The sequence below is a fragment of the Watersipora subatra genome, chromosome 6 (genome assembly GCF_963576615.1).
Source record: "Watersipora subatra chromosome 6, tzWatSuba1.1, whole genome shotgun sequence".
Classification (NCBI taxonomy): Eukaryota; Metazoa; Bryozoa; class Gymnolaemata; order Cheilostomatida; family Watersiporidae; genus Watersipora; species Watersipora subatra.
Window position 1 is genome coordinate 43615020 of NC_088713.1, and position 20227 is coordinate 43635246.

At 33.9% G+C, this 20227-nt stretch overlaps 1 protein-coding gene and 1 long non-coding RNA gene across 2 annotated transcripts in view; both read right to left on the minus strand.

Annotated features, from left to right (window-relative positions):
• Positions 1-20227, minus strand: part of LOC137398643 (uncharacterized) — a 43404-nt gene that overhangs the window by 6587 nt on the left and 16590 nt on the right. The gene's annotated exons all lie outside the window — the stretch shown is intronic.
• LOC137398955 (uncharacterized) lies at positions 7411-15541 on the minus strand. The gene is made up of 4 exons (XR_010979080.1): positions 15480-15541; positions 12560-12682; positions 11941-12054; positions 7411-7599 (listed from the first exon to the last, which is right to left on the minus strand). It is a non-coding gene; the product is annotated as an uncharacterized lncRNA (long non-coding RNA).

Sequence of the window (20227 nt, forward strand, 5' to 3'; positions counted from 1 at the left end):
TACTACAAGTGTAGTAAAAATACCTTGGTAACTTTAAAGGTCTGACACGGCTGGTTACTTAACCAGCCGTGTCAGACCTTTAAAGTTACCAAGGTTTCAGAAATGGGCAATCAATAGACTTTTGAAAATGGATTACTGATTGCTTCCTATGTTATTAGCGGAATAGGCTGAGAACACGACCGAGCTCACACTGCAACACACTTTTAGCTTTTTCTTTGCATCATTATATGTAATAAGTTCTGTTGATTGATATGTTTATAAAAATCTCATAGGCGGTGTGGTTCAAAAATAGGGGACATTCTAACCTGAGGGCACACACATTCATTGGTAAAAGTTAGGTCTTTAACAAAAGCCATTACATTTATGAGAATAGCGATTTGTATAACAAAATATGTTGTATTCTAATAAAAAGTGTATTACGTTGTTCTATATAGATTGATATGGTAATGATGCTACCACTACCAGGCACACTGGCCTTTTAGTTATAACTAAACAACCATTTGTATTAACCGTTTTAGGCAACACTCTTGCTCACTTAAATTCTTGAGTTGTCTGCTCCTGTAATAATATTATGTTTTCCAAACTATGATACAATTAAAAGTGCTCTTGTGAATCCTGGTCATCAAATGTTTTAGCAATTTTTTATAACATCAAATGGCAATTCAAATTTCCTCTCTTCCAACAAGATCAATAATTTTTTTAATCCGTCTTAGCATTTTCAACTTATTAAAGAATGAAGTAATAAATTGTTCAAAAATCATGAACTTGTGGTATGACTACTACTCTATTTCTTACATCTATCGCAAAAAATTATCGTCGACTTTTACGGACCTCAATTGCAATTTAAGAAAGCTTAAGATGAAGAGCTAAATATATAAAATAAGTACATAGATTCATTGCAAGTTTACCAATTTTTGATGAGCTGAAATAGAAGTAGCATAAGTTGAATCAGTGCTTTTATTGAATAACAACAGGTTTTATGTAAACTAAAATCATTCATTGTAGGCAGGTGACACTGGAGGCAAATATAAACAGACAAGATCCTCACGCACACTTTTCGATCAATGTGGATTTTATCTGTATTATTAATACTGATTACACTAAAACTATTTAGTTCTTCTTAAATGGCCAGTGATCAAATTTTGAAATCTCACATTGCAGATGCATATTAACCGACTTAGCGTTGGAAGGCATTTGACACCACAACGATCGTTTTCCCTATATTTTCCAAGTTTATTAAAAATCCAAAAAGTTTACATCACTTCTATTATTTGAATTATTTTGATTCTGATCAAACAAAAAGTCACTAATGATCGCAGGATCAAATAATCTTTTATTTTACCGTTTTGAAAGTCGAGCTGATGTTGACTGTTTTTTCCAAATTTTATTATTTTTCAAGGAGAGGCAATTTGTTTAGTTTTTAGCACAAATCAAAGCCTCTCAGATAATCATTTCATATTGTAAATCATCAACCGATATATTGTTGATGATATTTAAAACTTACTAGTGTTCATATCCTTTGTTTAACGTTACTAGGCGACAGTTTTATAAACGTCTACCGAAAGCGACATAAATTTTGTTTCTTCACGCAACCGGTAAACGACATTTTAGTCGTTTCTCTGCCAAAGGGTTAACACTAAAATAGTACGTCCAGCAAGTCCAGCAAAATCAAGAAAAGTTTAGACCAACAGATTTTGCAAGCAAATAATTTTTTTAACAAATATGCTTCAAGATGTCATTTCTTACAGAAATAATTTTTTCAGTTGTCTAAGCTAGGATTATTAAAAATAAGTCAGCTTGCTTTATAACTCGCATGTTTTTAGACCACTTTGAATTACTCTTTCTAGGTTTAATGTTTTCTTCCAAAATACGCATGATACAACTAAAACACAATTAACACTAAAATAATATGTCCTAAGCTCCAACGAACAACATGAGCCTTCAATTGCTGTGCAGACGGCTTTTCTCCAAAAATTGTAATCTATTTGAAGAAGGTTCAATGCTGGGACAAAAAAACATGAAGTTGCCCTTTCGAGCACTTTAAAAAAATTCAAAAAATCTGAGATTATATAGACATTATTAAAGTCCTTTAAATAGCTCAGAAGTTTCTAGTAGAACAGATTTTCAGCCTTGGTTTACACGATTATGGCATGTGCTTTTACAATAAAGTTACTCTGCCATTGGCATGCAAGTGCCACTTCGCCTGTTTGTTACAGTTCGTTTTTGTAACACTATTCAAGAAAACTGAAATAATTACTAGCTCAGGTAAAATTTCCACTTTAATGCTCATATCAACCGATTAAACAATTAAAAACATTCTGGTTAATTGGCAGTAGACATGAATTTGGAGACAAACAAGAAGGTGAAGTAAATAAAAGCAACAAAAGACTGATTGATACTTGTTGTTGCTAACTAACAAGGTGAAAGCGGTGTCTGTCTGACTTTTCATTTATCCATCGTCGGGATACAGTTAGGAAAAATATATATTTTTGATGAGACTAGAGCTCATAACATTCATCTGGGTATATCAATACTCCAATGCTTGCACCAATAGGTAGCTTTCCAATTTTTGGGAGTTTATGAAAGGCTAGTCATTTTTTCTATTTTTTGACACAACTGACATCTTCTAATGGCAAACTAGTTTAACTCTTTTGCTACTGCATAAAATTCTGACCGAATGATTAACCTTCCCAAATTAATTCAAACGGTTTTTTGAAAAAAAGCGATATAACGCTAGTATTTAAGCAATAACTCAAGAATGAAAACAGATATTATTTTACTGTAAAATGCATCTTATTTAAAAGAATGTTCTCTACAAGGTAAGCTTAGAATTGTTTGGTGAATCTCACTCTCACAATTTTTCTGACGCTTTGTTTGCGATAACGATCTGGTTTTGCCGTTTTGAAAAAATGATTGGAAATTGAATAGTTGAACAAAAATAATGTATATTGGATGCACCTGACTAGCAACAAGGTGGTCTCGTGCGAGACCAGACTTTATTAGTCTAGCTAATGTGTAGGTTTCGTAATGAAAAGCAAAGTGAAACCCTATTGAAACGTCAATACACCGGCTTACTGTCTGTACTTAAATTACTGTGAAATGTTAGAATGGTTGAACTGCAAACGAATTATATTGGTTGCACCTGCTTGGAAACAAATTTCTTTAATTGGAGGCATAATTTGATGTGTCTAGCTAATGTGTGGCTACCTAATAAAAAAAGTGAAACCCTATTGATAAGCTGATGCATAGGCTTGCGGTGGCAAAAGAGTTAACAATGTACTAAAATCTATAATAGCGAACCCTATACATACTCTTATTGCTCCAGTTCGGCAAGAATGTAAACTATATTTTTAAAGCCAGCTATAAAATTCTCGTCATTGAATTTGAGAATTTGCACCAACTTGACACTTTACTTCATGTGAAAGTATTTATGTTGCATCAAACAAAAGCTTTACATAAATTATTTTTAGGTGGAGTTCCCGTTATAAGAGGAATGCATTATAAGAGCATTTACTGGACAGATATTCCAACCAGATAAAGTCCAAACTATGCCCATACACTTGAAGTTCATTCTTTAAATTACCATACTGGGATTGAAATTGAAATACGACATAACAGTCAATCAAGAGAACTTCAATTTATTTATCATACAGGAAACAAATACATTATGTTTAGAGAAAAATGCAAGTTTTTTAACAAAAAAAGTTTGAGCCATGTACATGTATATATAGTACGTAAAAAAAACTACTTTTTATTTTGCGATTTCACTTTTCACAAAGAACCAATGTCCCTGTGTATCACGAAAAATGAAGGATAACTGCAAAAGATAGCTATGACAAGCAGAACGGGATTTTGAGCAAAAATTGGATTTATCACAAACAGATTGTAAGTAATACTAATACGCGAGTCAATCTATTAACCAACATGAATGCCATTGAAAGTTATAAAGGGTATAGCATGGGGCAAATTATTAACTCTTTCGCTACCATAAGCCGATGTCACGGCTTCCGAGGTAATATAAGTACAGACCATAAGCCGATGTATTGGCTTATCATGAGGGTTTCACTTTTCTTTTCATTACGGAGCACACACATTAGCTAGACAAATCAAACTCTGTCTCTACCAAAACAATTTGGTTGCCAATCACCCGCAACCAATAGAATAATTTTTAGCCTAACAGTTTCATTTCTACTTATTATCAAAACAGAAAAACCAGATCATTATCGTCATGGCAATAAGAAACACACAGCGTTCATTCAACGCAAAGAAAGCGTCAGAACATTTGTGAGATTGGGACTCACTAAACAGTTTCATAGTTATTTTGTAGAATTTTTTTGAAAAAGATGCATTTAACAGTGAAACGGTAGGTTTTGATTTTTGTGATATTACTTAAATACTAGCTGTATATCAGTTTTTTGAAAATTTGTTTGAATTAATTTTGTTTGGTCAGAAATTGATGTGATAGCAAAAGTGTTAAATGTATTTGCCAAAAATAATATAATTGAATTTTTAAGACTAGAAGTGATTTTTTATCTCTATAATTGTAAAATACCTCTAAAAAAATTTTTTTTTTTCACTAAAGCTCATTCTACGTTTCTCAATATTTTGGTCTATAAACACCGTGATTTACCTTCACTAAGTTCTTGTGTCCACTCTCTTCTGACCAGAAACATCCCAAAGATGTATGTAAGCTGTTTGAACCTTAAATTGCCAGTTCTGTAGATAACTTGACTAGCATCAAAGAGGATGCAGGACATGTTATGGCAGCACTCTGCAATGATTCATAACAAAATAGAAATAACAAGTTTTTTTTTAATAGAACCTTTTCCGATTTACATTAACTGTTTTCAACATACGTTTACAGCAAATTGTTTGCAAGTTCATTGATTGCTGCAGAAAAAACAAAAACTGAGCAAGTACAAGTGTATTTGGTATTCTAGCCCTGACATTCAATCACAGCTTTTATATTCCTCTCCGGTGTAGTCTTTAGGCATTAGAAGAGCATGACTTAAGCAATGTGAACAAAATTTCAATAGCGATCACCAAGTCATGAAATCGATTGTCAGTTGTCTGACCTTGATTTGGACTTGGCTTCTAGATATTATTGTAAGGTAAAGTTTAGAGCTCGTCACCATGGGTGTTAACTGCAAGTTTCTGTTCCTGTCTCAGACGCTACGCTAACCTATAGTTTGTACAAGTGATATCGCCGGTAAACAGGTAACAGGAATGCAAGAACACGACAACTATAAACATGCAAGGGTGAATAGGAGCTGTGTACATAATTGAAATTAAGCAGTTATTCACAGGGCATAGTCCAATTTGTAAAACATAATAACCAGAACCTGACGTTCAACCAAATTATTGTTAACCTTTTCCACACCGTTCCCGTAAATCTTATGGGCTGAGAGCGCAGTCTCAGCGCACCAAACCCGTAATTGCCATCAGATCTGAGTCTTCAATAGGTATTTTTTAAATTCATTTATTTATTTTAAAAATGGCACTAACATTTTTCATTAATATTTTGAGGAGTTTTAAAAGATATCATACTACTGTTTTGAGGCTGTAATTACTCCCTTCTACGCATGTGCAAAAAGAACACTTTGTTAGAAGTTGAACGGTCTTTATGGAAAGCTGATCATCATGAACGGATGCGATATTTGAAGCGCTATTAAAAAGATTTGTTTACAGGAAGATAACAACAGGTTTGAAAGTGAAGAAGGGAATTTTAGACCAAAAAATGTGAGGAAGCCGATGAAAGTAAAAAAGAGAATCAACAAAATGAATGGGATTGCGAAAGTGAGACTGAAACGGCCGGTGTTGAAACGGCTAATAATGACGGATATCAAAGAGGAGCTGATTTAAAACCAAGATAATTACATTTTGCTAACAGTCTGGCAGGAGTATAAGTTTGAATTCTTAAACAGGTAGGTGTTTTTTATTATTCAAAGCTTTTTAAACATCGGTCACTATAAATATTATTTTGAACGAAACAAATAAATATGGCCTTCAAAAACATTGTGATGCGTCGGAGCCTGTTGATGATAAAGATTTGGCGAGTTGTTTGTTTAGTTTTGCATTTAGGTATTCTCAAAAAGCCTACTATGCTGCCTTACTGGTCCACTGTGACATTCCTTTATTATCTACGCTGATTTTTAATCAATTTAAAAATTGAAAGAAAATTAGAAGCAAGCTTACACTTTATTGACAATTTTGAAGACCCTACTGGCAATAAAATGTTCAAGTTAGAAAAAAATTTTGCCATGACATGCGACTGGTTCTATCCTGTTTTTCACTCTGATAAATTTATATCTGTAGATGAAAGCTTGCTGGCATGGGAAGGATGGCTCAACTTCAGACAGTATATTCCATCTAACAGATCTAAATTTGGAATTAAGTTATTTGCTTTCCGTTGATGTCTCTGGCTATGTGCACCAGTTGTCTGTATACATTGTCGACGAGCAAGCTGAATGCACTGGCAGCGGAGTCACAAGTGGAATATATTTGTGCAAGTCGTGTTTTGATCTTTACCATGCTAACTAAATTTATTTACAAATGGTTTTTTATTGTTTCCGCAAATGCTTCACTGCTTTGTATTGCTAGCATTTTTACATAAATTTGCTAATCTATTGTATTAGTTGTGCATTGGTGTGCTGTATTTGTGGCACACTTTCATCTTCAGAGCAGCGGTCTAATCAAAAAGTTCTGTTCTCATATTGTTTTGCAATCTAGTAATCCATGATTTGCTGTTTCTGCTCATAATAAATGTTACTTCATGTTTTTTGCTGCTTCACCAAATGTGTGAATATAGGCTCACGACTTAATTCTTCTTGCACACAACCGGTTAATGTTTGCTGCAGCACACATGAACCTGTGCATTGACTTTATATGCAAAACTTTTACATAGATTTATAGTCTCAAGAAATGCATAAAAACTAGAGCAAAAAATCGTAACTGCATATAATTATATATGTCTAGCTGCCAAGTTTTTGCAAGCTGTGTGGAGGAAAAAATCTCATTCTGCAGGAAGATTTCTCAGCTTCCAGATGCATATTTATTCACAGTCTTGTGCCAATTTGCACAAAAGTTGGAGCAACCTTGTCGGGTGACTGTCTTGCGCTGCTTATGGACAAGGCGTCTTGAGCATTTCCAGTGGCGCTCCCGCTATACATTGGAGCTCATAACTCCACTTTCAATGCTCTTGGACGACTAATTTTTTTTTAAATTGTTGTGAACATATAAATCCATGCAGGAATTATTTATACAACATTGCAAAATTGCTTTTAGTAAATATGAAAACAATTGAAAATGACCGACAAAAATAAAAAAACTCGTCGCTTCAACGAATTGAGAGTTTTGCAGGAAAGCAAATGCAAGCTAGCTACATAAAAAAAAATCAGCTTGTAGAGAAATTTCTCAGCATTCTTGTGCATGTTAATTTATGTATCTACCTCAATTTTGATGAAAGTTGATGCAGTTTTTACGCAGTGGTATCGAAGGCTCAAATAACCATAGTAATTGCTCTGGTGCGCTGGGGGAATTCCAGCCGTAAGCCCGCGGTCACTAAAGGGTTAGTAAGAACTCTGCACCAGCTTCATGAAGCTAAAAAGTCATACATAATAGTTACATATATATGGAAAAAGAGACAAACCAAAAAGCAGCAACACTTATTCAATACTAACAATGATTAACAAAGCTGAGAATATTAACCAGCATAATGCGCAGTAGCACTGACATACATTTGCTGCTTGAATGGTATGTTTCCAACAAAAAAAGCGGGTTCATTTTTTTAAAAAGATTACTACTCCCTAACAAGCAAAATGATAACAAGCCACGGAACTACGAGTTAGCAACCTAGGCAGCTAAGTTGTACATGTAATCCAGATGAGTCTATTACGGTTTTTAGCAAGGCAAATAATTAACCAATATTTGAGTGTGCACCAAACTAAATTCTCTTTAATGTGCCATTTTTAGCGGCACAAAGAAATCAAATTTTTGATGATCATTTGCACCGACTTGAGGCAGGTGGTAAGAGTGAAACAAACTAGATTTGTTCGACTTAGTCAAAAGCGTATAAAAGTATTAGGCACAATTAGCCACATCAATACTTGTTACAGAAATATCTATCATACTAAGATAGAGTTTAAAATCATTTCTATGAAAAGCCTGTTACAGTGGCTTCTTTTTGTCCTGGGAACATTTAAAATCCTTTAATAGAAAATGCAAAACCTATATAAAATATATAGTATAATATAAAATTAAAACTGGTAGCAAATTTATGTTAGCGATGACATATTTTTATTGTAGTTTTACATTAGCACTATTTGTTCTAAACAGTGTGGTAACTACATGATGTATTTAACAAACTAACGTCAACTCCTTTACTACGAAAGGAATTTCTTTACTGCGACATAAGTAATTAGTGACACCTAATTTCTAAAATGAGTCTGTATAAATGGTTATAACTTTAAACCACATGATCTATTAACAGTCTTTTTATAGCAAATTAATCAGTATAATAATACGTTAGTTGATGCCGCGAAAACTATAAAAAATGTGTTGCAGAATGAGAGGGAACATTTTTCGTTCATTTTGAAATTACCGTGAGGTGAGCATAAAACTCGAGTCAGATGATTCATGAATATTATTAGTTTACAATATATTATTACTGACAAAAATAATTACTCTCATCAGCACTATTACTCAATAAAATTACCCAGTCCATAGAACTAAAACTAGTAAAAATTTGTGGCTGTTATGCCTCCGACATGACTGTCATTTCTAAGAAGAAATTGTCATAAAGCAAATATTCGCAAAGCGAAACTACACTTGGGTTGTAAACATATTTTTATTGGTTCAACATATACAAACAATTGCTTTTTTCATTCAGGTATATATACAGTAAAGTAATTTGTCAATTACTCACTAATCATAAACAATTTGGGTCATGATCTCAGAAACCATGGTTAAATCAGTGGTTTGAGATTGGGAGTTATCTACACTACTATCAAAAGGAGTGAGTTCACAGCTATTTTGCAAAACAAAATTTTGATTTTACCTCAATTACAGCAGGTTTTATGGTCAATAAACTGAATGCATGTAATTAATGCATGCTGAATGCTGAAACCATTAATGCCAAAACATAGTTCCGAGAAAACAAGTGTTGAAGTTTGAGAAACAAAAACTAATGCACAATTGTGTTTACATTTCAAAATGTCATAGCAACCAATATCAATCAAGATGTTGTGATATTTATCTAGATTTCTGAATTTATATCCAGAAAATTATGCTGAAGTTAAAAATCTAAACAGATTGTAGCTGGTTGTCATAGAAATAGCTGTATATCTAAAAAAAATGTATTACTTATTCAGTTAGTGCAGCTTTATAGTCGGATAACTCAACTTCATGGTTTGCGACTTGACCATGGTTTTTGAGATTGCGACCCATTCGTACAAAAGCTTGACAAAGCCACATCATGCAGCACTTGGTTATGCGAAAACACTGACTATCTTTACTGTCCTACTAGGTTCACAGTAGCTCAGGAGTTGAACAATTTGATTCGCACTGAAACAGCTTCGTCAAAAGAAAACAGAAGCAATCAGTGTAAAATCTGCTTTGTATTACTTTTACGTCATGCTTTGCTGTATTTGACGATCATATTGTATACGTGTATAATTCAAAAAAAAACAATACCAGAGGTTTCCAAGCTTTTAATATTAATCGAGCTAATTATTATTATAGCTAATTTAATTCTTAAATGATTAAAAAAATAAAATAACTGAGACAATTTATGCGTAAATTATTGGTGAGCTTGCAACAAAACTTACATTACAGTTATTTAGTCTCAAACCATTTACCGTATCTTACTCTGCTGTGTTGTAAGTGCAAAATATGGGGAAAAGTGATCACAAGATCTTAAAAGATCAAAAGCAAACAGTTAATCGCAGCCATCACAAAAACGTCATAGGTTGGAATCCCTTTACGAAACGGCTAAAATGGGGTGTAAGTTGCGCAGTGATGGCTTCTGTTTAAACTTTTTTGCAACCTCATTTGTCAAAATATTTTTACAAATTTACCTCATGTATTCAATAAATCATGTCTATTGTCCTTAGGTGACTATTTCCTGATCATTGTAATGCTGTCACTTTGAGCACTGATATCTCAAAACCTCGCCTAAAAATTATTTTATTTTTTAACTTTAGTTCGAAGGAATGTATACCCGAAGTGTATACCCGAAGTGTAGAACCCGAAGTGTTTGTCATAAACTAGTGCTACGAGACGTTTTATACCGAGGCTGTGATTGGCCTTTAATTTTACGTGATAACACTGCATGTCAGAACAATAACTACATTGAGTTGAGTACATAATCAAAATACAGGGATTCTAACCTACGATGTTTTCCTGATGGCTGCGATTAACTGTTCATTTTTGAGCTTTTAAGAGCTTGTAATTACCATTCTACAAATTCTGCACCTACAACCCAGTAGAGTAAGACATGGTGAATTTTTTGATACCAAATAACTGTAATGTAAATTTTGTTGCGAGTCGACCTTTAAATGCAACTGCATTTTGACAGCATGTTTATAAGCAGGCTTGATGTAAGAAACAGAGTAAGAGTCATACCACAAGTTCATGATTATTGTGGATCATGTCCACAAATTATTACTTCACTCTTCAATATGTTGAAAATGCTAAGAGGGGTTAAAAATTTATTGATCTTGCTGGAAAATAGGAAATTTGAATTGCCACTTGATGTTATAAAAAAATTGCTAAAAATATTTGATGACCAGAATTCACAATAGCATTTTTAATTGTATCATAGTTTGGAAAACACAATAAATTATTATTATTAAATAGGAAAATTTAATTGCCACTTGATGTTATAAAAAAATGCTAAAAACATTTGATGACCAGGATTCACAAGAGCACTTTTAATTGTATCATAGTTTGGAAAACATAATATTATTACATGAACAGAAAACTCCAGAATTTAGGTGAGCAAGAGTGTTGCCTAAAACGGTTAATACAAGTTATTTTTAGTTATAGCTAAAAAGCCAGTGCGCCTGGTAGTGATATGGTAGCATCATTACCATATCGTTCTATATAGAACAACGTAATACACTATTTATTAGAATACAACATATTTTGGTATACAAATCGCTATTCTCATAAATGTAATGGCTTTTGTTAAAGACCTAACTTTCACCAATGAATGAAGTGTGCCCTCAGGTTAGCATGGCCCCTATTTTTGAACCCGCCGCCTATGAGATTTTTTATATACACATCAATCAACAGAAAATTTTACATCTAAAGATGCGAACAAAAAGCTAAAAGTGTGTTGCAGTGTGAGCTCGGTCGTGTTCTCGGCCTCTTTTGCTAATAAAATAGGAAGCAATCAGTAATCCATTAATCAATTAATCAGCTACTCACTAAAAAAAGTGTTTTGTACGGAAAACTTTGTAAGAGCCATAGAACATTGATATTGGCTAAACGCGTACGTTGTGCTGAGCTGCACTGCACAGCCTGTTGTATGCACTCAGTTAATGGACTACGTACAAACCTGCTTGTGTTTTAAAACGTTTCAATTCTGAGAACCCAAATTAAACTCATTAAAAAAATCAGTCAAACTTTGCAAAAATGGTTAATATTTTTATATTAACATTTAAGTATTAATATTTAATAATAATATTTTAATAAACTTTATACTAAATTTATACATAGTTGAAATACTGTACATAAATATAAAAAACGGATAATTTGTACATACAACTTCATACATTAGTATTTTGCATCCTAACTATTGTTTTAGTTATTTTTTTGATTGCCAGTGCTATGGTATTTTGGTTTAGCCAACTGCCCAATGTAATTAATGACTGCAGTCTCCAGAGCCAACTATAATCATCAGAAGATCAAGACTAAAAAAACAAGGGCTCATAAACTCACCCTTTAGCTTTTTTAAAAACTTGTAGACCGATATGATTGGTTCTATGAGGAAATGATCGAGGGACTATAGTTCGGTGTGGAGAGCTCATCTTTATTCTCCAGATCAAACAACTTCTACAAAAGTAAAATGTTTGTAACAAAATATTAAGTAAGAAAGTTGATGACCACTTTATGCATTGAGCCTCTGACCACCTTTTATTTGGTATTTGCAGACATGTTGAAAGTGGGCTACCGTTAAACCTATATTTGAATGCTAACTCTATTTTAATGGTAGTGCTATTTGAGACCACTTAAAGCAATTGTTTGAAAAATTGAGGGCCATTTTTTATTGAAGGATGGGAGTAGGACTGAAAGATAGAGTGTTGTTGCATCAAAATAGATGCGTTATGGTATTTTTTTGAGGTATTATTATCACGTTTATCAAAAGTTAAAAAAAAAGTTTGGGGTATCGATCAAGTCTAAAATAAATTAAAATTATACCGCAAAAAGGTTCACTTTATGCAAAGAAATTCAAAGCAACAGACAAATGGCAACAAGTGTTGAAACTAATGTGTTGAAAGGTCTATGCGAGGTCATTGAGTAAAAAGCTTATTAAGTGAACTAGTTAAGGATGACCTACCAGCCCTTGAAAATCAGGTTGGTTACGCATCCAATGACTGGGAAGAAGCGTTGAACTAGCATTTGAGATCTGTTCATCATTGTAACATCTCTCAGGAAAGATGACTTTAATGACTACGTAGGCCTAAACAGATAACAAACTACTGATCCACGACCAGTTGATATGTTGGTGGACATGCCGATAAATTTGATATAGGCATACATAAAGTGCTTGCCAACTGGAAAGCAATACATGAGCTGTTATGGATGAGCAGCTTTCAATGCAAGCAGCTGGGCAAATGGCTTTGTACTAGCCTTTGTTATGAAATATTACCCAAGCCTGTGTCAGTAGACAGCTCGCACCTCTGGTAGTTAAAGTGCTAAAATTTTCAAATAAATTAAGTAATTCCATGTCAATAAGATAATACCATAGTCGTTAAATATAAATATAAACTTGTAAAAATTCATGAATTGATGATATGTCAAGTTTTAACGCTTTGATCCTTGCCGATCTTATCAATGCGTGTCAGTAAACCTGGGCAATATTTTCAGCGATCCAAAGAATAGTATAATGATATTTGATCAAACACTAGTAAAAACCTACCACCGATGTCATCAAACAGAAAAAAATGGTATTTCACCATTGTTCGGGCTGAAACTATAAACTTTTGTACAATTTTAAAAACTCGTAAAAAAATTTACAGATCATATCCATCCAGCACACGCTCATCATCATTTCATGACTCAAAATATACTGGAAAAATATAGTTAGTAAAATATTTTCCACCTACAACACAACAAAGTAAGACTTGGTTAATCTTTCCATACTAAATAACTGTAATATAAATGTTGATGCAAGTAAACCTTTAACTCTTTCACTACCACATTAAAATCTTACCGAATGAATATTCTGCCCAAATTAATGAACCAACTTTTTGAAAAGCTGATATACCGCTAGTAATTAAGCAATATCTCGAGAATAAAAGCAGATATCACTTTACTGTAAAATGCATCCTATTCAAAACAAAATTTTCTACAAGATAATTACAAGGTGATTTTTACTCTTGTACAATATCGAACGTTTTATTTGTGTTGAACGAACGCAGTGTGTTTTTCCTTGCTATGACGATAACGATCTGGTTTCACCGTTTTGAAAAATAATTAGAAATGGATTAGTTGAAACAAAAATTTTTTAGGTGCACGTGATTGGCAACACAATTGTTTCACTGGAGACAAATTTTGATTGGTCTAGCTAATGTGTAGGCTTCGCAATGAAAAGAAAAGTGAAACCCTATTGATAAGCGGATATATCATTTTACGGTCACTACATTTATCACCGCGATTTGTTGACAATATTTAGCTAAAAATATTTACATTGATAGCAAGTAGTTGGCAACAAGGTTGTTTCACTGGAGACAAAATTTGATTAGTCTAGCTGTTCTATAGGCTTCATAATTAAAAGAAAAGTGAAACCATATTGAAAAGCCGATATATGGCCTGTACTTGAACTACCACTAAAGCTGATATATGGCTTACGGCCTGTACTTGAACTACCACTAAAGCTGATATATGGCTTACTGCCTGTACTTGAACTACCACTAAAGCCGATATATGGCTTACGGCCTGTACTTGAACTACCACTAAAGCTGATATATGGCTTACGGCCTGTACTTGAACTACCACTAAAGCCGATATATGGCTTACGGCCTGTACTTGAACTACCACTAAAGCCGATATATGGCTTACGGCCTGTACTTGAACTACCACTAAAGCCGATATATGGCTTACGGCCTGTACTTGAACTACCACTAAAGCCGATATATGGCTTACGGCCTGTACTTGAACTACCACTAAAGCCGATATATGGCTTACGGCCTGTACTTGAAGTCTTGAACTACCACTAAAGCTGATATATGGCTTACGGCCTGTACTTGAACTACCACTAAAGCTGATATATGGCTTACGGCCTGTACTTGAACTACCACTAAAGCCGATATATGGCTTACGGCCTGTACTTGAACTACCACTAAAGCCGATATATGGCTTACGGCCTGTACTTGAACTACCACTAAAGATGATATATGGCTTACGGCCTGTACTTGAACTACCACTAAAGCCGATATATGGCTTACGGCCTGTACTTGAACTACCACTAAAGCCGACATATGGCTTACGGCCTGTACTTGAACTACCACTAAAGCTGATATATGGCTTACGGCCTGTACTTGAACTACCACTAAAGCCGATATATGGCTTACGGCCTGTACTTGAACTACCACTAAAGCTGATATATGGCTTACGGCCTGTACTTGAACTACCACTAAAGCCGATATATGGCTTACGGCCTGTACTTGAACTACCACTAAAGCCGATATATGGCTTACGGCCTGTACTTGAACTACCACTAAAGATGATATATGGCTTACGGCCTGTACTTGAACTACCACTAAAGCCGATATATGGCTTACGGCCTGTACTTGAACTACCACTAAAGCTGATATATCGGCTTACGGTAGCGAAAGAGTTAAAACCAGTCTTTATTTTCATTGGAGGGTCAGTGAATGTCTCAATAGCTTAAAACCTTCCAGTTAGCAAAACCAGAATACATTGAAATCAAGGCTCAGAGGCTAACCATGAGACTAAACCATAAAAATACTCATTTTAATATTATCACCAGAACTATATTGAATGCAAATTTTGATTTTTTGTAATAACAGAGAAAAACTATTCTAAGTAGTAACTCTATGTTGTTATTATTGTTATATGAAACAATACCATTTTAAAGTTCTTGTTGGCATAAGTAACAGTAAAAAAAAACAAGAAAGGCGCACAGCTAATGGCTAAGTCCTGGCAGTTGTTGTCTAAATTAGAGACCATATGAATGCAAACCTGGAAAGAAAATATGGAAAAAAGTTAGATCGTTTTATCTGGTCAGTACATACCTGCAATCAAGAGCAAGCCAGGCATTGTAGCATTATTACGAAACTCAATATCGGACTCTACAAGAAAAACGACAATTGATTAGCATCCATTTATGTTGGCAAGTTAGACAGTACATCACCAGTTAGACAAAGACATGAGTAATGAGTGTAACCAGTGCCAGCATGTGGTTTACAGCGATTGATGAGATTAGCTCTTTCTCTGAACTAAACAGCAAACAGGTATGAGATTACATAATGCCATACACTCAGCTATATACAAAGGGGTGTTTAAATAATGCTTCTTACTAGTTTAAGACCTTTATTTCTTGAACGGGGTTCTATGTTTGGCTCTGAAAGCTAAAGCTCGAGACAAAAACTTGCAAACTAGCATATTAATGTGTATACGAAGAGCTTCACGATTTTGCATGTACCTGTATCATGGTTCGTTAGACAATCTTCAACAAAATGTTTACAAACAAAAGCAAGGCTAAGTCAAAATAGTCATTTTCTCTCAAATAATATCTGCTACTGTGAATGTTTACATAACCAGATAAACTCATTCGCACCCATGCGCGAGTTAACGCAAGTTAACATGCGTATTTATAACATTGTCAGGCACTCAACGCGTGTTTACTCGCGTCTGAAATTTACCAACTCTTTGCATCATTATTTTTTAGTTATAAAATAATACTTCTAATTCGCTATAAAGAAAAATTTCTGGCCAATCAGACAAACTTTAAAATATGCTTCTGTGACATCTCCGACAAAAGTTATAACCCGATTAGTACACCTATCTCAATATCTACCAAAACCGGAAATCATCATGCTGACTTGAAATTTTATCGTTTGTGATAATCTTTTTTCAACTTCAGCAGTAAATATGCAGATCAAAAAGTGGTAAGACACTGAAAGACTGCATAAATCAAATTAAAACATTATTTTTAATGTTTCAAAGTTTCTCTTAACTTTTAATTTTGCCAATTTGAATCGTTATGCTCGAATAAAAATGCATTCTTCACGCTGCCAGCTGTAGTCAGACTGACGTTATCTTTCAGTTTCGATAGGATCATATTGGTTCTGAGAGCTGTCTATAATATCTGAAAAGTCAAGAACAGAGTTATTGAACATATTTTTATTATTTGAAACATTTTCATGAAGTTTTATTCGTGTTATATTGGCATATAGATTTGCTATGCATTTGTTTGAAGAAAAAATTCAAAGTTTCTCGTTGGGAAAAATTTGAAGTTTCATGATTTTCGTGTTCGTGACTAACTACATCTGTATAAATAATCTTTATAACTATGTATTGTCTGTAATAAATAACTAATTTCAGTCAAACTTAGTATATTTTGCAATTTTTATGGTGCAAATCTAACTTTGTTTCAGCAAATGAAATTTTTTTGAAAATTGGAAATTTCCTAAAACTACCTTCTTTGATGCATGAATCTACATAAAAGGGATACGAGTTGTTTGTATGAATATAATATAATTTGAAAACGGAGATTTGGCTGGTTCTTGTGAAATTTAAATGAGTAAATTATCTTAAGTTTGTTTTTTGTAGTAGTAATTTGAATTACGGCAACTTTCCGAAAATCAGCGGCATCTGGGGCAAATCGCCTAAAAATTAGGCAGGTGCGAATGAATTAATATCATTCAATAAAATCAATAATATGTAAATCCGCCACAAAGAGTTTTTCTCATGTCATGCATATCTAATACGCTTCACAAAGCCCTGCAATTATCAGTTCCTGCAAATCACTTGACATTTCTACCGCTTGCTTCAGCTTTTATGACTATTATTGCTTCAGCTTTAGCTATTATTGGCTTGCGTGCTCTGGTGGGTTCTTGTCCCAGCTTATTGCTTTATGTATGTACGAAGATGTTGGTTCTAGTAAGTGTTTCCGATCAAGTTTTATTATTCACAGGTGTGTTTTGCCACTCTCTAGCTAGCTCTGCCCTATAAGCCTGACTCTTATTCGCTCCGAGAGCCACATAATGCGTGTATAATGAGTCTGTGATAATATTGCAAAATACTAGATAAACCGCAGTGAAAACATTGGCCTTGCCTTGAATGTGGCAGCAGTGAATAACAACCCTGTCATATTTAGCCATACCATGTCAATTACCTTTTTTGGTCGCTATAACTTTATCTCTATCTCTTTCTTCAAGTATATGGAACAATTCAAGTACTGTTCCATATACTTAAATTGTAATTACAGGTGAAAATGATTTTCTATCATTTTGCAGGTACAACTACAAAAACATTGAATCTTAAATCCAAAGAATAGAGAGTAAACGTTTAAAAACACTACCCTGCTCAAACTTAATTTAGCAAGTAGCATTGACTGAAACATGTTAGATATCCAGTGTTATATTTCAGCAGCCTAATTTAATCCATAACACCAGAATAGTAATTGTGATATTAAAATACAATTATAATTATTTCCATAGATGCATTAGTCCATAGCAGGCATAGTTGTTGAGTATCGCACATCTTTCAAGCGACTAATCCCAACATTTATTCATTGTGCTTCAATAATTCATGTGCCAAACTCGAACTCAGAAGTCAAAATTCTAGCAAACATGATAAAAATACTCAAACTTTCTAATGCCAAAAATTGGGAGAAGATAAACTCACATTTCCAGTGAGTATAATTACTCAGGACAAATATTAGGGGAGAAGTGGGATATATGGAAACAGGGGATACATAGGTATCCCATTATTAGAAATTGTTTACTTTATTTTAGTTTTCTATTGCTTGTATAATATTGTCCAATCCAAAAATAGGTCACTGCTGCCATCTTAGTTTCTGTCAAAGTGAAAATGTCAAGCACGGAGGTAAGTTACCTTTCATCAGTACTGTTTCGTAAATTTACTTAATATTCTAGCAGGTTTAACATGCAGCAAATGAATGACGTTTACTCAAATTTTTGTTTTTAACATAAATAAACATCTTTTAACCGATTTGAGACAAAATTTAAAACTAATCTGTAAATAACTTGAGAGTCATGGCACTTTACAAAAGTTATAAGCTGGGTATACATGGGCCATTAAGGATGAGGGTAGTTGGACCAGTTGGCCCAACTAATCTACTGCAATGCAAGCGCAAAAACGGATAGATGGGTCAAGCGGCCAAGTATAATTTTATCATAACCCATTCAATTTACGCTTTTAGCCAATACCATAGTTTTATAAAAAGAAAGCAGCAAAAATCTATACGTCAAATAATGTTATGGGTAGTGCTGTAATAAGATATTAAATGAAAAGCTTTCAGTTATATGTATAGCCTAAGATCATGAAATTTGCCCTTATGCCCAAGTTTCCTCAAGTGGTGGCCTCTGAATCCTCCATACTGACCCATGCATCTTTCTTCAAAGATAGATGGCCCATTGACTTTACTATATGAAATTATTTGAATGCAGTTGAGAGAGCAAAAGTAAAACCATGTTCACCGATGCACTTAACCAAGCTCTAAGAGCATGCAAAATTATAAATACAACGCAAAAAAACCTTAGTTATTTCATACTAAAAATGTAACTCTTTTATTGGCTCAAGTATCCTACTTCTCACCTACTCTGCACTAACAAAAACCAACCACAATACAAGGACAGCACAACACAGAATGGGTAAGGTCTGTTGGTTAGGTTATTGAAAGCTGGCTGAAATCATCATTGTTAAAGACAGGGTTTATCTCTATACGAGGGTCAGTGTATGTCTCAATAGCTCAAAACTTTTAAATTAGACAAAAACAGAATACATTTAACTCAAGGTTCAGAGGCTAACCAGGATACTACACCATGAAAATATTCATTTCAATGTTATGACTAGAACTATATCGGTTGCTAAATGATTTTTGGTAATTACAGAGAAAAACTATTTTAAATTGTACTCTTTTTGCTATTATCATTACTATATAAAAACAATGTGAATATTAAATTTTCTGTTGGCATAAGTAACGATAACAAAACAACAAGAAAAGCGCACAGCTAAAGGCTAAGTCGTCGCAGTTGTTGTCTAAATTAGAGACCATATAAATGAAAGCCTGGAAAAAAAAATGATAAAAAGTCAGATTGTTTTATCTTGTCAGTACATACCTGCAACCAAAAGCAAGCCAGGCATTATAGCATTATTACGAAACACAATGTCACACTCTACAAGAAAAAAAGACACTTGATTATTAGCATGCATTTATGTGGACCAAGTTAGAGAGTACATCACAAGTTACACAAAGACACATGAGTAATGCATGTAGCCAGTGCCAGCCAACAGAGACAGTGATTGTTGACACCCTGTTGACAGTGATTGATGAGATTAGCTCTTTCTCTGAGCTAAACAGCCAACAGGTATGAGATTACATAATGCCATACACTAAGCTATATACAAAGAGATGTTTAATTAATGCTTGTTACTAGTTTATGACCTTTATTGCTTGAACTGGGTTCTATGTCTGGCTCTGAAAGCTAAAGCTAGCTGGAGGCAATACATGTCCCGCAGGATACTGGAGAAATATCAAGCAAATTTTGGTCATTGAGTTTTCTGATGATAGGATACACGCAAATTCGTTGCAAACTAGCATAATAATGGGTATACGAAAAGCTTAATTATTTTTAATGTACCTGTTTCATGTTTGGTTAGTCAATCTTCAAAAAATGTTTAAAAAAAAAACAAGGCTTATGGCAAAATATATATTTCCCCTTAAAGAATATATGCTACAGTCAATGTTTACATAACCACATTAAATATATCAATCAATAATATAAACATCTGC